Genomic DNA, 15,278 nt, shown 5'->3' with positions numbered 1-15,278 from the left:
TAAAAACAAAAGGCTAACCTTAAAAACTGGAAAACCCATCTGTTCTAAAGCCAAGTAGGTATAATCCTGATCATTACTATATATGACATAATCCACAGAAGGAAAGGAAGGCCCAGAAAAAAAAATCTTCATTTTGTTCAGTACTTAGGTTTGATGTTATCCTAGGAAAAACAGTGACAATTCAATGAATGTGTCACACATACAACTGAAAATCCCCTTCTGGTTTCAAACACATTTAAACAATAATCTTCCTTGGCTAATTTTTCTCCTGTGCCAGACACAACTTCTTTGTACAGGACCAGTTCAAATACCTCCTCCCCTTCAAACACTAGATATGAACATTCAGGAACATTCTACAATGCCAAGTGCCTTAAGAAAGAGAAAGATTCTGAAGTTCTAGTGACATAAGTGATCTGAGGAAGCCAGGTTGTGATTAACACTGATGGGAGCCAATTAGGCAGCGGTGGTTTGTTTCTCCTCAGGTGTTTCCTCCAACAACTGCATGATCAGTTTGTGCAGGGGTTTGCAGATCTTTGAGTAACCCCCTCTTGTGAGATGCAGAAAATCAAATATGTCTTGGCAGGAGATGGCACCATCCAAGTGCACAAAGCCGCCATCTATATTCAGGAGCTGCACTTTGGCAGCTTTGGCAGGGTAACCTTGAGGAATTAGTTCACCTTGGCGTTCTTTTACCTCAAAGGGCTGGGCTTCTCACCTCAAGGTAACAAACACAATTACAATGATTTTAGCCTGTGGCTGCCTTGTGTTAGTAAAGTTCTACAATGGCCTTGATTCCACCTCCTACTTCTCCCGCTATATTTTCACGGTTGTTTGTTCCTACCCAAATGACAATGACCTTAGGTTTAATAATCTCCAGTTCTCAGGCTGCCTGAGTGGCTCAGTCGGTTAAGTGACTGACTCTTGATTTTGGCTCAGGTCATGATCTCATGGTTTGTGAGATTAAGCCCCCCATTGGGCTCTATGCTGATGGTGTGGAGCCTGGTTGGGATTCTCTCTCTTCCTCTCCCTTTCTCTCTCTCTTTCTCTTTCTCTGCCACTACAGCACATGCACACTGTCTCTCTCTCTCTCAAAATAAATGAACTTAAAAAATAATAATAAACTCCAGTTCTCCACTCTTTAGTCTCCATAAAACGTATTTTGTATCTCCCTCAGTTCCAAAATTCAGTGCATTAATTGGGGCAAAAAGCTCTCACCATATCTCCTATTGCTCCACCTTGGAGTCCCCCAGAAACAGTACATCCTGTTCTTTGTGTTTATGGTCTAGGACAAATCTGTTGTGCTGAGACATCATCTGTCATCTCCTTGAATATCGTCCACTGCATGTGCAATAGATGCTGGGTTTGAGTATCCTTGGCTCATTCTATACTCAGGCAGAGGGTCCCTGTAGGTTCCAAGTGGCTGTGGCATGGCCTGGTGATATGTCTGTCACTCACTCAGTCCCTGTGCCATGTCCCTCGGCCCAGCACTGGCAGCAGCTCCTCCTGTTAATGGGATCCTTCCTCCCTCTCTCCCTTTCTCCTTCCTTCCCTTACTCCCTCCCCTTACTTCCCTCTCCTCTCTTCTCTCCTCTCTCTCTCCCACCCTCTCTCTCTCTCTGTCTCTCTCTCTCTTTTTCTTTCTTTCTTAGCATGAAACTCAGGGGTAAATTTAGCAGTATTTTTAAAACATTTTTATTGTGGTAAAAAAACATAACAAGATCTATCCTCCTGACAAATTTTAGGTGTATAGTACATTATTGTTAACTATATGTACACTGTTGTACAGCAAATCTCTAGAACTCTTTTCATCTTGCATGACTGAAACTCTATACCCATAAACAGCAATACCCCATTTCTCCCTCCCCACAGACTCTGACAATTGCCATTCTACTTTTTGCTTCTGTGAGTTTGATTACTTTATATATCTTCTACAAGTGGAATTGCACAGTATTTGTCCTTCTGTAACTGGTTTATTTCACTTTGCATGACGTCCTCAAGGTCAATCCATATGGTAGCATATGACATGTTTTCCTTCTTTTTTTAAATCACTTTGGTGGCTGTCTGCAGTTCTGGTTCTCTGAAGCTGCCACAAATGACCCAGTTCTCTTTTGTCCTCTGCCCTCGACAGACTTTTAGAGGACAATGGGTCCCTTTAGTGCTCTGAGTCAGGCAAGACAGATGCCAGTCACTTGGGAAGCCCCCCTGAAAAGCCAGAATATTGGAAGGATGCTTTGCTCTTTTCTCCCCCCAACTCCCCAAGGGAGAGGATACCAAGTGGTACTGGCTTCTGTCTGCTGTACTGTGGGTCTCTGGAGCAGCAGCAAGCTGCCAGCTCTCTTTCATTTTCAGAGGCACCAGACATCTAGAGCTTGCCACCTTGTGCCAGCACTCCATATCAGGTGAGACAGAAAGCACAGCCTGGACAACCTCCTCCCTTGACACCCAGATCATTGGATGCACACTCTCTTTTCCTCTTTGGGGAGAAACTAGAAACTGGGAGCTGCGATTTTTCTTCTGTTAATTCCACACTGAACCAGGGAAGGGACCATGGTGAGTGAGTGTGTACTAGTCTAAACTTCGCCCTTGTTCTTATTGACCCTCAGCCTGGTGCTGTTTCCTGTCCAATCAGATTCAAGCAAGACAGATAACCTGCCCTGGGATGGCCTCATGAAAAGGCTTCACATTGGGGGTGTATTTCAGTCTTCTCTTTCCTTCACCAGGGGAGAAGCTGGGAACTGGGAGTTTTCTCCCAGTTGTGCTGCACTGATCTTATGGGCGTGCCTATGGAGCATTAGCAGCACACATTTTCCCGGCAACCTTGATGTGGCTGATTTCATGCTCTCCTGGGGTGTAGGAGCCTCTTAATTGTTCTGGATTTCTCAGAAAAGAAATGGGCACATGTACCATTGTTGAGTTGGTATCACCATGGGCAGAAGGAGAGAACAGACTTCCTATTCTACCATCTTTCTGATATTTCTACTTGTGTATTCTATAGAAAACTTAACTCCAAAACCAGAAGTTTCATACCAGGTACTTGAAATCTTTTCCTCCTCTAGGTGCTGTATAACTTTCAAATTTCAGTCACCAAATCCTATAGATTCTACATTCCTATTTTCCCTTAAATTCCTTCCCTTCTCTCTAGCTCAGTTGCTACCATAAAACTACAAACCATTCCCTGCCTGGATTTCTCTAATCACTTTCTGCATTTCATTCTGCACCAACCCTTCTAGATCACTGTCTACATTGTAGCCAGAGTGGTTTTTTTTTTCAAAATAAATATCTGATTTTCATCTTCCTAATTAAGAGTTTTTACTGGGTCTCCATTGACTTTTAAATAAAATTCTAAGCTTTTAAATTATTTATCTTAGTATGATCTTGGGCTGACCAGTGTAATCAATACCATTTCTTAAGATTTCCCTTGAAAGAACTCTTCTTCCTTCTCCTCCAATTCTATGATTGTATGATGACTTACCATCATAGGACCCAACAACCCAACAACACTGGTATATTTCTCTGGTCAATGGGTGAGCCATTGACTGAAGCTGGGGCAATCTCAGTACTTCTTTAGGAATCTGGGTAAGAGATTGGCCTAGGTTGGTGGCCAAAGTTGTGGAACTTGATGTATAGGATAATAGCATAGCACTCATCTTTCCACTCCTACAGAAGAAGCTAGTCTGAAAAGTTCCAGCAAATATTCAGAGCAAAGTGAGTGGAATATGTAGAGACTGAGTCCTGTTGGCATTTGAAATAATTGTTCCTATTGTTCACATTACTTGGTAACATCTTTCAGCTGGTTTTCTGAGTTGATACATTCTCTTTTTCTTTAAGGTAATTCAAATTGGATTTTTTTAACCCTTAACAGATCTGATTAATATAAACGCCTAAATTAAAGGGTTTATTAACCTAAAGCAAGGTTCACAACATTAAAATTGTGAGAGAAGATTTAAAATAAACATCTAACACACCCACAGAAATTTAGTTCTTCTCCAAACAGAAGAAAATGGGCTAAAGACGTTAAAAAGAAAATCCAATGAAATTTGTTGAGACTTCTATTTTAAAGGCAGTTAAAATTAACATGATTAGAAAGAAATTATCATGTATGAAACTGAGTGAAGAGAATGATTTAGAGGTGTTATAGGGACCCTCTCACACTTAAACCATAGCAAGTATGTCTTGTTAAAATTCCAGAATTCTGGTGAGCATTTGATTGCATTAATATAGTATTAGACCAAGAGGATACAAATAAGCTTTGTTATTTTCTCTCAGAATTCTGTGTAGTTTCTGAGGGTGTTCTATTACAAAGAATGAAGAAAAATTGTAAGTCAAAATACCACTCTTTTATTAAGCAGGTTGGTTCTTAGCTATTATGAGTCTTTCTAGTAAGCAGAATCTCTTCATTCCTTGGATCCAAATCCAGACTGTGGTACGTCTGACCCACCAATGCTATATAATATATAAGACTCAGTCACTGGCTGATAGCTTCATCACTCTACAGATTCTTTTATATCTTGTAAACTGCCCTGTCTCTGATTCATTGTCTATACTTCAACTTGAGAGATTTTTTAAAGAATATAAATCTTATTTGTAACACTGCCTTGCTAAAATGTAGTCAATGGATACTATTAGTCCTCAAGCTAAAATACAAACCACTAACAGAAATCACAACATTTCTACTTTCTGCTTGGCTATATTACTTTCTTTCTTTTTTTTTTTTTAATTTTTTTTCAATGTTTATTATTTTTTTTAAGGGACAGAGAGAGAGACAGTGTGTGAGTAGGGAAGGGGAAGAGAGAGAGGGAGACACAGAATTCAAAGCAGGCTCCAGGTTCTGAGCTGTCAGCACAGAGCCCAACACGGGGCTCGAATCCAAGAACCATGAGATCATGACCTGGGCCGAAGTCAGACGCCCAACCGACTGAGCCATCCAGGTGCCCCTTGCTTGTCTATTACTTTCTTTAGGGAGCTTTTCTTAGCTCTTAGCACTGAGCTGGATACTGTCTCCCTTCATTGTAAGGCTATATCTCCAAACGAATTCTCTGTCATGATTTCCATATTCAACTATAATTTCCTAATAGTTCCCCAATAGAATAGAAATCTTTGAAACTTCAGATTTGGCTTTTTTCACTATTATTTTCACCATTTGTTTAGAACAGTGTTTAAAACATATTTGATATACACACTCTTCTTTAATAAATAAAAGTTAGAAATATATCACATTTTTTAAAAATTAAAAAAAAAAAAATAAGCAGGCTCCATGCCCAATATGGGGCTTGAACTCATGACTTTGAGATCAAGAGTCACATGCTCTACTGAGTCAGTCACACATGCCCACATTTTTAACTTAAATATTAAAAGCTTGGTTAGGCTACCAAATGATATATTCAAGTTGTCCTTTGCTTTTCAAGACTAAAGATATGTAGTGAATGTAACTCTCCTATATTGTCTAAGGAATTGATAGTCATCTGGCAAAAACTATCAGAACCAATCAGGGAGATTAAAATTCTCTGTGGATCTTGTCTCGAAATTCTAATCTCTTCTGAAGTGATGTAACTATTATATTGCCAGTGAATTAAAGAAAAGAGATCATTCTGTAATCTTAAGTTTACAGCCTAATGCATAATGTTTAATTTTTTACTTCCCTTAGGTGAGGGTGAAATAGTGTGACTACATTTCATCTGAAATCTAAAATTAGCTCAAACCAACATGTTCTCTTTAAAAGGGTAAAAGGAAAATGATGTAATGTTTTGTATGTCACATTAAATTCTGCTAGTAGTCTTTGTAATGATATATCTTGTGATTTTGTGTTTGAACTTTTACAAAGGAAATGGAGCATCGAATGGGCTATATCCAGTTAATTTTGTTAATCAAATGAGCAAAAAGAGCTTACACCTAAGAGAACATATATATTATTCATATTTTACTATAAAATATAATAAAACTCTCAAAAATATGCATTTTTTTTGGTGAGTTGACACTAACTTGATTTTCTGCTATGATGTTGTACCTGAAATAATAAATGCAAAGAAATATGAATCACAAGATAATTCAACTGTTTACACTCAGTTTGGGAAACATATCTATTCATGATACTAATTTGTCCAATGAAATGAAATATGGATCTACTGGTAAATAGAATTTTTTTTTAAATAAAAATATAGAACCCAAGTCAATTAACACTAGAAGTTTTGAATTTTTCTTTACTCATTCAATTTGAATCAAATTAAGAATAATATGGTCTTTAATTTCATTCTGCAATTTGATGTAAGAAGTACCAAAATTCCACAATTATAACTTACTTGGCCATTTTTGGTTGTCAAAAATTAATTTGTTGATTGTTGATCAATAAAAAATGATTTATTACTGTAATCATGTATGCAATATGAAATATAGAGAGTGGAATTTTTGAGAAAATTCTGTCCTTAGGTAGCTAATATTTCTTAATATCTTTGGGGGTTAGGTGAGTTGATTAATGGATTTTCCTGAGTAATTTCTGCCATGAAATGTTTTAAAATGCATTTTATTTTATTTTTGGTAGGTGGATATGAAGGGGAAAATGTACTAAAAGAGCTTGAAGTATGATAAAGGCACAGGGTACAAAACAATGAATGAGAGCAACTCTGAGTAGCAGAGTTCATTTTATTCCAAATTATCCCTTCAGTTATTTTTTAATTATGTTTTTTAATTAACCAGATTTCAAGTGTTTACTTGGGACAGCTTCAGATTCATATATGGTTTAGGAAACTATATAGGGAAACTACCCTTGTATGCTTTGTCCAGTTTCCCCCAGTGGTGACATTTTGCCAGACTATACTACAATGTCACAGATAGAATATGGACATATATACAGGTCCTTGAATTTTTATAAAATCCTGAAATATAATTATTTTATTTGATAATTTTTTCCCTTTCATATAGTTTCCTGATAAAGGATGAACATTAAAACTGAATATAGTGTTTATAAAAATCAGTGTGATTGATAACTTGGAATCATTTCATTTGTTTAAATAGTATTCTGTGTATTACTAAGTACACACCAACCACAAAAAGCAAAAACTTTCTCTTTCCCTCCCTCTCTTTCTTTCTATAAATGGTAGATGTAGTTATAGATGTGGTTAGTTTCTAATGCCGCGTAATAATATTCAAAATCAAGAGTGGAGGAGGATAGCAGGATCTGTCATCCATGCTCCAGACGGCATGCAGCAGACAGTGCGGGGTTGAAGATACATAGGAAAATCCACTGCACCTGCCTGCCAGACACCAATTACAGTCCCAGTGTGGATATGCCCCAAATACTCCATTTGATAATTGTGATAATTGAGCTATTTCTGGGGTGCGTGGATGGCACAGTTGGTCGAGCATCCCACCCTTGATTTTGGCTCAGGTCATGATCCCAGGGTCATGGATTGATCACCATGTCCAGCTCCACGTTGAATGTGGAGCCTGCTTAAGATTCTCTCTCTATCCCTCTGCCCCTCTGCTCTCTCTATTTTTTTTTTTCTACTGAGCTATGAGCTATTTCTTCACACTTAAGATGATCATTTTGGACTTTGAGAACCCAGCAAGCATCTCACGGTCATCTTGGTCTTTGTAAGTTGGAAACTGTTTTACTCTTCTCAGGAGCTCTCCTTGATTAATAGTGTGGTACCAGTCTTCTTTCTGGTTTAAGTATTTTTATTGATTTATTTTGTTTTTCTCTTTTCTAAGTTCATATGTGTATATTTATATATGACATTGTTGTCTAGTACAATAATTATATAATCATTCTAATGATAGTTTTGATATGGTAATTTGTGGCATGTGTGTTTTCTTTCATAATGAATTACTACTCTTCAGAACTATTCCTTTTTTTTTTTTAATTAAGTTTATTAAGTTTATTTATTTTCAGAGAGACAGAGACAGCATGAATGGGGAAGGGGCAGAGAGAGAGGAAGAGAGGGAATCCCAAGGAGGCTCCATGCTGCCAGCACAGAGCCTAATGTGGGGCTTGAACTCACGAACTGTGAGATCATGACCTGAGCCAAAATCAAGAGTCAGACGCTTAACTGACTGAGCCACCCAGGCACCCAACTCTGTCAGAACTATTCTTTTTTTTTTTTTTTAATGTTTATTTATTTTTGAGACAGAGAGAGACAGAGCATGAACGGGGGAGGGTCAGACAGAGAGGGAGACACAGAATCTGAAGCAGGCTCCAGGCTCTGAGCTGTCAGCACAGAGCCCGATGCGGGGCTCGAACTCACGGACGGTGAGATCATGACCTGAGCGAAGTCGGATGCTTAACCGACTGAGCCACCCAGGCGCCCCTGTCAGAACTATTCTTGATCAAAGGGTCCAAAAAATAAATGTTCAGTATATTTCTTGCAACAACTTTGCCAATGGATTTGGATAACTTCTCCAGTAGACTTTCCACATGACTCTAATATTTAATTAATATTTAACTTTATTGTTGTCTAGGACATATTTGTGTCATTATGGCCCTCATGGTCTCCTCAGTTAGGTAAAAAAGAAGCCAGTAACATGGCACATGGCTTTTGAAGAGTAATCAGTCCTTAAACGTTACTCATCTTTGAGCAACATTGTCACTATTGGACATAGAGCAGCTACAAGAACTAGCATCCTCTCAAGATTTGCTGCAATTTATTATGAGAAATAGGAAAAAAGCCTCATGTATAATTATAGGCTTACATTTTTCAAGGATAGAGTTGAATCCATGAAAACTATCAAAACATGTTTTCTGCTTCATTTCTTTTGCATAAAATGATACCAAGTCATAAACTGTTTCATACATATTTTGGGGATAACACTAAGTTATAATGTTATATTAACAATCTTTAAGTATTTCTAAGAGAGTAGAAAATTAGGATATCTTAGGTTCAATATTAGGGATTTTTTTGTTCTAATATCTAGGCTCTAAGACATTCCTGAAAGATGGAAAACAGGTAGATTGGATAATAGAAGGAAGCCACAGACCAAAATGTGGAATGATGCTTTGCTAACTCTTATTGCTCAGTCCTCAGCATTGAGAGTGGGTACCTCCAGGACACCTAATTCCTCCCAACACCACCAACAGGATGGTGGGATGGGAGTACCTTAGGACAATCAACCGGCCCAGTGTTTCTCCCCGCATCGTACCTTGGGCCACACAGAGGCAACTGTTCTCTGCCTCCAGGAGTGAATATGACTTTGAAAATTTAGCTACAAACATAAGGCAGAACCCATGATAACTGTAAATGTCTTGAAACATTGCTACCCTCAGACCCAGCAGGTACAGTAACCATCCAACAAATGATAAATACAAAGGTGAACACACAGCATAGAATCAATAAATACTTACAGAAATATAGTACTGCAGAAGCATGGAAAGCTGAACACTAAACTGAAAGAAGAGGGAACCATAGTTGATGAAGCACAGAAAAAATTCAGAATAAATATTGTCTGTGTGTACCATAATACACATGAGACTGTATTATCATGACAAAAAATAAAGCAACACAGATAATGTAAATGTAGATTTGCTTATAAATAAACAAGCATATGAAAGAGCTCAGAATACGAGCCAAAAACTAAACAGGGACGAGGAGGAATGAATTACGTATTGGCATGATTAAACTGAAGAATGTTTCCAGAATGCAGAATATGTTTCATAGTACAGAGGGAAGAAGCCTAAAGAGTGGGAACAGAATTCTTAAATTGGTCTAATGAAACTGAAAAAGAGTGTGAGGATAACACGCATATACGTGTGCACATGCAGACGCAAACACAATGACATAGTGAAATTTCAAGACACTAAAAATATGGAGAAAACCCAAAAAGCATTCTTTAGAAGAAATGTCAGTCCCTTCACACACACACCAAAGAACAGGAATCACCATAACCTCTAATCTAACATTTTTGACAATATCATCTTGGAAGAGGTAATAGAACATGATACGAAATTTCTATTTGCTATGTAGGATGCTATACTTAATCAAATTATATCTACTGTGTAGGAAAAATAGTAGGAATATATAGTAGGAAATATATCTAATCCTAATCCTAATCCTAAATAGTAGGAAATATATCTACTGTGTAGGAAAAATATGACAGTTTGTGTATGGATGGACTCTGAAAATTTGTTATGCATGGAACCTCTGAAATAACACCTAGAGGGTGTGTATACTGGAGGGAAAGACAATATGATTCTATGAGGAATAATTGGAAATCAATTATTTGCAAAATATTAATACATTTATGAGTATAGAATATTTAGAAATCTTAAAATATAGTAGTAAGGAGCATGGGTATTGAGCCAAACTGATTATTGGAAGCCTAGCTTTGCTACTAATTAGCTGTATGACCTTGCACAAATTTCTTAACTTCTCTCTGACTCAGTGTCTTTATTTGTAAAATGGAAGAAATAATTATATTCACCTCATGAGAGTATTGTGAGTAGTAAATAAATGAGCCCTTGAAAAGTGCTGAGAATAATGCCTGGCAAATTATGAGCACTAAATAAATGTTAATTATGGTTATTACTAATGTAGAACTAATAATTTGAACTAAAATTTCAGGCATTATAAAATAAGGTTTATTTGGGACAAAGAGAATAAGTTTAATAACATTTTTTTTTATATAATAGGTGACATGGATGCTGCTTGAATTTCATCATTGCTAGAAATATATCTATTTATGAGTGTTTTAAAAATGTTAGTCAAAGTTAGTTTCTGTTTTTTTTTTTTTTCCCAACCAAAATCTTGGTGCAGTTTTCTCCTTGTCTGTCTCCAGAATAATCCTTCCCTTTATTGCCTATTTCTGCATCAACTGTTTCTAAAATTTACTTGGGGAAAATAAGTGACTTCCTGGAAAGTATATCACATTTGTGTGTGTATTCGTGTGGGGAAAAATTGTATTCTTTTTGGAAAGTTAATTTAGTATTGATTTCTTTTCTGAGTCACTATTCAGTTTATTAAAATAAAATGATACTAAGGGAAATGTGATATATTTATATTTTCATGAGAAAATATGATTTTAAAAGACCAAGACAACTAGAATTTTACTTTATAAGTCTTTAAAAATTTATTTTCCTCTAAGCTAACATGTGAAATCCCTAGCATAGTACATACATTCCTTTTTTTTACCATTACCTAATTTCCTAGCATCCACTACTGTCACTCTGTTGTAAACTTCAGTAAGAAATTATCTTAACCTGCTATGTCCTCTTGCCTTTGTGCCTTTGCTCAAGACACTTATTCTGTATAAAAAGCCCACTCCCTTCTAAACAAAAATAAAAATTGTGTGTTTGTATGTGCATATATGTATATATACCCATATATGGGCAGTTATAGAAAGTTAAACTTGCATGAATGAAGGAACTCAATTGCCATCTTCCCTAGGAACATTTACTAAATTCCTTGCTATCAGGAGTCTGAAATAAATGTATGGACTTTTGTGGTGAGATGAGGGAAGGGATCAGGATTTATAAATCGGGCATCATGTATCCTCAAACTAGTTAACCTGTTCCTAGGCTCTGTGTTTGAGTTCAAGGCTTTACTGACCACATCTGGAGTGTTGTGTATATAGACAGTCTTTTAGAGGCTGGACAGCATACCAGAAGACTAGTTTCCATCCACACATTATTCTCATTCTCCCTTTATTCATTTTAGTCCTTTAGTTTTTTTCTCTTTTCTTACCTGCTAAGGATCTATTTGGTCTTCTAGGTGAGAGACTTCATCTAAAAGTTGACATTTGCCTAGTTTGCCCTGGGGACTGGAGAATATTTATGGACTCAAGTATGGGTTACCACTATGGCCATTCTCTCCTTTTCAAGTTTCAGTTTCCTTTTATTTTCCAGCCTCTTAAAAGTGATCTAACATTGAAAGAGTTAATCTCTTCCAGTAGGCCTATTTAGGGCTGTTTGAGACCTGTATTCCCTCTGCATGTATAAGACTAGGTGCTTCAGATTTTTTACAAAAGGTCTTCCTTGTTCCTGATTTTGAGTTCTCTTATAAATTCCTTTTTGATTAGCTTACAGTTGAGATATACTGCTTTAATTGTTTCTCTCTTCCTCATTTACAGGTTTCACCCATGTAAGAATTTGCTTTGAAACTGGGCAGTAACTTTTTTGTGTTTTCTTCTTTAGTTATTTTTTCTACCTGCAGTTACTGATTTGCTTCATTTTCTCTTTTCATTTTTCCTTTAGTTTATACTTATTTTCCATTCAACTTAATTTTATTATGTATTAAAGTTCTGGATTTTATTTCAGTGCGTTGGTGTTACTTGTTAAAAATATGTATCCAATCTGTTATATTGGCTGGGAAGCCTGTTTAGTATATTTTTAATGTTTCTATAACAGCTCTTCCTTTCTAACATAATCAAAGGAAAAAGAGTAGACCTTAACATCCTCCTATAAGCTAAAAAGGCAAAACAATCTGCCTTTTCAACACTCTACACCAATGGTTTCTGTGGAAATTTGGAGGGGAGAAGTGCTCTCTACCAACTGCCTCTGAGATTGCACACATCTTTAGAGAACCACGGGGATCCTGCCACAGCTGTTCTACAGTCTGAATGGCAGTTGAGAAAGAATTTTCTATGACTTCCAGCTATGGCAGAGGAAGATCAATCCCAGGATTGAGTGGTACGAGGGTGCGTCAGGAGGAGCACCATGCTATCCAGCTTTCTCTCTTAGGCTCTTCCTGTCCGAGCTACATTTCCAAGACACAAAGCATGCAGCCCCTGCATCATGCTACAGGCAAAACAGAATTCTCTGAGACAGCAAACATGTCAGAGAGGTTTAGGTTTATCAGAATAAACACTCACATGGAAGAACTGATTTAGGAAGTGATACCTACTTAATGCAAAAATTTTTGGTGGATCGTTCTTCTTAATAAAAATAAAAGGCAGACTCATAAGAGAAGCCCATAACTGCAAAGCTATCGCATCAATTAAAACTGGAAACACTGGCTGACTCATGAAGTGATTATTTTAAGCTGGCGGTGGATCGGAAGCAGTCGTATGCATTTCAAACATTTGTCATGCTCTTCAGTTATTATGCTGTCAATGTACTCAGCACATTATAAACAAATAGGTGACAGGAAAGCAATTAGAAATTTAGTGTATATTATTCTGTACTGTGCTTTGTTTTCATTTTTTTATTTGTTTATATGGTAAAATAAGTGCATAGCCTCTCGAATGCCGATCTACTCCATAAATGATGTGACTAGTCCATTTTTCTTTGAGGTAGTACAACTGTTATTGGTGTTTTCATTTTAGTACATATTTTTCAGTCACTTTGACTTGTGCACTGATGGATGTGTCTCTGGGTGAGCACCCACCTTCCCTTAATCATTGGCAGGGCAAATGGCGATGGGAGACTTGACATCAGTGTCTTAAAGAAAAGAGTACTCTTTATGGGAAAAGTAGACAGAGAGAAGAATTTTTTTTTTTTTCGAAGTGTCAAAGCTCTCTCTCCCCATTTCTGTATTGCTTATCCCTGGCTTCAAGGAAGGATAATGGCAGGACTACATATTTCTTTCAAAACGAATACGCTTAGGGATTTTAAAAGTCCATTTGCTGGTCTCCTGATTATAGGCACTGAGACGAAGTGTGGGTTGGTGAGGGGTGAGGTACTGCATACATTGACTACTCTCCAGCTCCAGGCAGCGTTTAACTAAATAAAGTGTTCACTGCCGCAGCCCAGTGCACACACTGGGAGTTGGCCTCTCCTGGTTCTACTGGTTCCTGACTTTCTGTTCCTGTCTCAGGGGGTGATTCCCTTTGATCCAATTCCCCCAAGGCTGATGCCTCAAAACCCAAGGATAATTTCTCATGATACAATTTTTCTCCAGGACACTTTCAGAAAAGTTAGGCTAAACTATGGTAGAAGAATAGATATGTTTTACACCAAAGCCCAAAATAATCTGGGCTAATAATGGTCCATTCAGTGTACTTATTCAAATGATATATTCTAAATGAATAGAGACCAGATATTAATCAGCAACGGGGCTGCAGGTAAATTTTTATTTTGGGAGTTTTCTTTTGTGTTATATGGTCATATCGAAGAGATATAGAGGAATCATCATTTGAGACATTAACCAGAATTTTCTACTCCTTCCCTCACACCTGTCAACATCATTAATCTTAAGGAGAAGCTATCAGATCAGTGTTGGAGAAAAACAGCAAGATCTTTTACTTGTAAAACAAAGAGTGTAGAGTCTAGATGCAAGGCCCAAATTGAAAAAAAAAATTTGATTATAGTTGGCACACAATATTACATTAGTTTCAGGTGTACAACTTAGTGATTTGACAGCTTTATGCATTATGCTATGTTCACCACAGATATAGCTACCGTCTGTCACCTTCTCATCACTATTACAGTATCATTGACTATGTTCCTTACCCTGTGCTTTTTATTCTCATGACTTATTCATTCCATAATTGGAAGCCTGTACCTCCCACTCTTCTTCACCCACTTTGCTCATCCCCCACTTCTCTCCTCTCTGGCCACCATCAATTTGTTTTGAGTATTTATGTGTTTGTTTATTCATTTTTATTAACTAATTAATAAAAAAATAATTAAAAAGCCCAGAGATTTGTTGTTGTTGTTGTTTTTATAGGTCAGTTTCAGCACCTGAAATACATTTGCAGGGATCACAGTAGGGGCTCAGTAAATAGGTTTAATTTAGTGGCTTTGTTTTATAATTGAATCTCTTTCTAACAGAGCTTATGGATAGTCATGAGGACAACCACCATGTTTCCATATTGCTATATCTAGCAAAGACTTTGACACACATGGCATACATGAAGATAGAAGAAGGGAGTGGGTTAGGGATAGCAGGAAGGGGAAAAGAGACAGAAAAAGAGGGAGAGAGATAAGCTTCTGAATCACAGCAGCTTATTTAACATTTTGATAAAGCAGATAACTGCATTAGAGTAGTATTGGAGATTACAAGCACTGGCCGTGCTGTCAGTCTGGGAGGGATAAATTCTACAATTGTTGTTTACTCATAGGTCATGGTTTACTCATATATCAAAATGGTGATAATAATAGCATGTGTCTCATACGATTGTTTTGAGAATTAAATGAATTACTGTTTGCTACAAAAAGTAGCATATCTAACATACAATAAGCACTTAAGAAATATTTATTGAATAAACAACTTAGTGGCAATTTGTGTAATCAGCTTTAACTTGAAGGACACAGGAATCTGGGTAGATAAATTGTAAACTGAAGTTCATAGAAAATAATCATTACAAAAAAGAAAGTAACCATAATATTTCCTATTTCAGTGGCTAACTCACAGAAA

The 15,278-nt window shown here is 37.0% G+C and overlaps 1 pseudogene; it reads right to left on the bottom strand.

Annotated features, from left to right (window-relative positions):
* Positions 1 to 453: 453 nt before the first annotated feature.
* Positions 454 to 1,381, bottom strand: LOC125938134 (platelet-activating factor acetylhydrolase IB subunit alpha2-like; annotated as a pseudogene).
* Positions 1,382 to 15,278: the final 13,897 nt, after the last annotated feature.

This window comes from Panthera uncia (genome assembly GCF_023721935.1).
Source record: "Panthera uncia isolate 11264 chromosome B2 unlocalized genomic scaffold, Puncia_PCG_1.0 HiC_scaffold_24, whole genome shotgun sequence".
Classification (NCBI taxonomy): Eukaryota; Metazoa; Chordata; class Mammalia; order Carnivora; family Felidae; genus Panthera; species Panthera uncia.
Note: the sequence above shows the minus strand (reverse complement) of the source record. Positions and strands in the feature narration are given on the sequence as shown.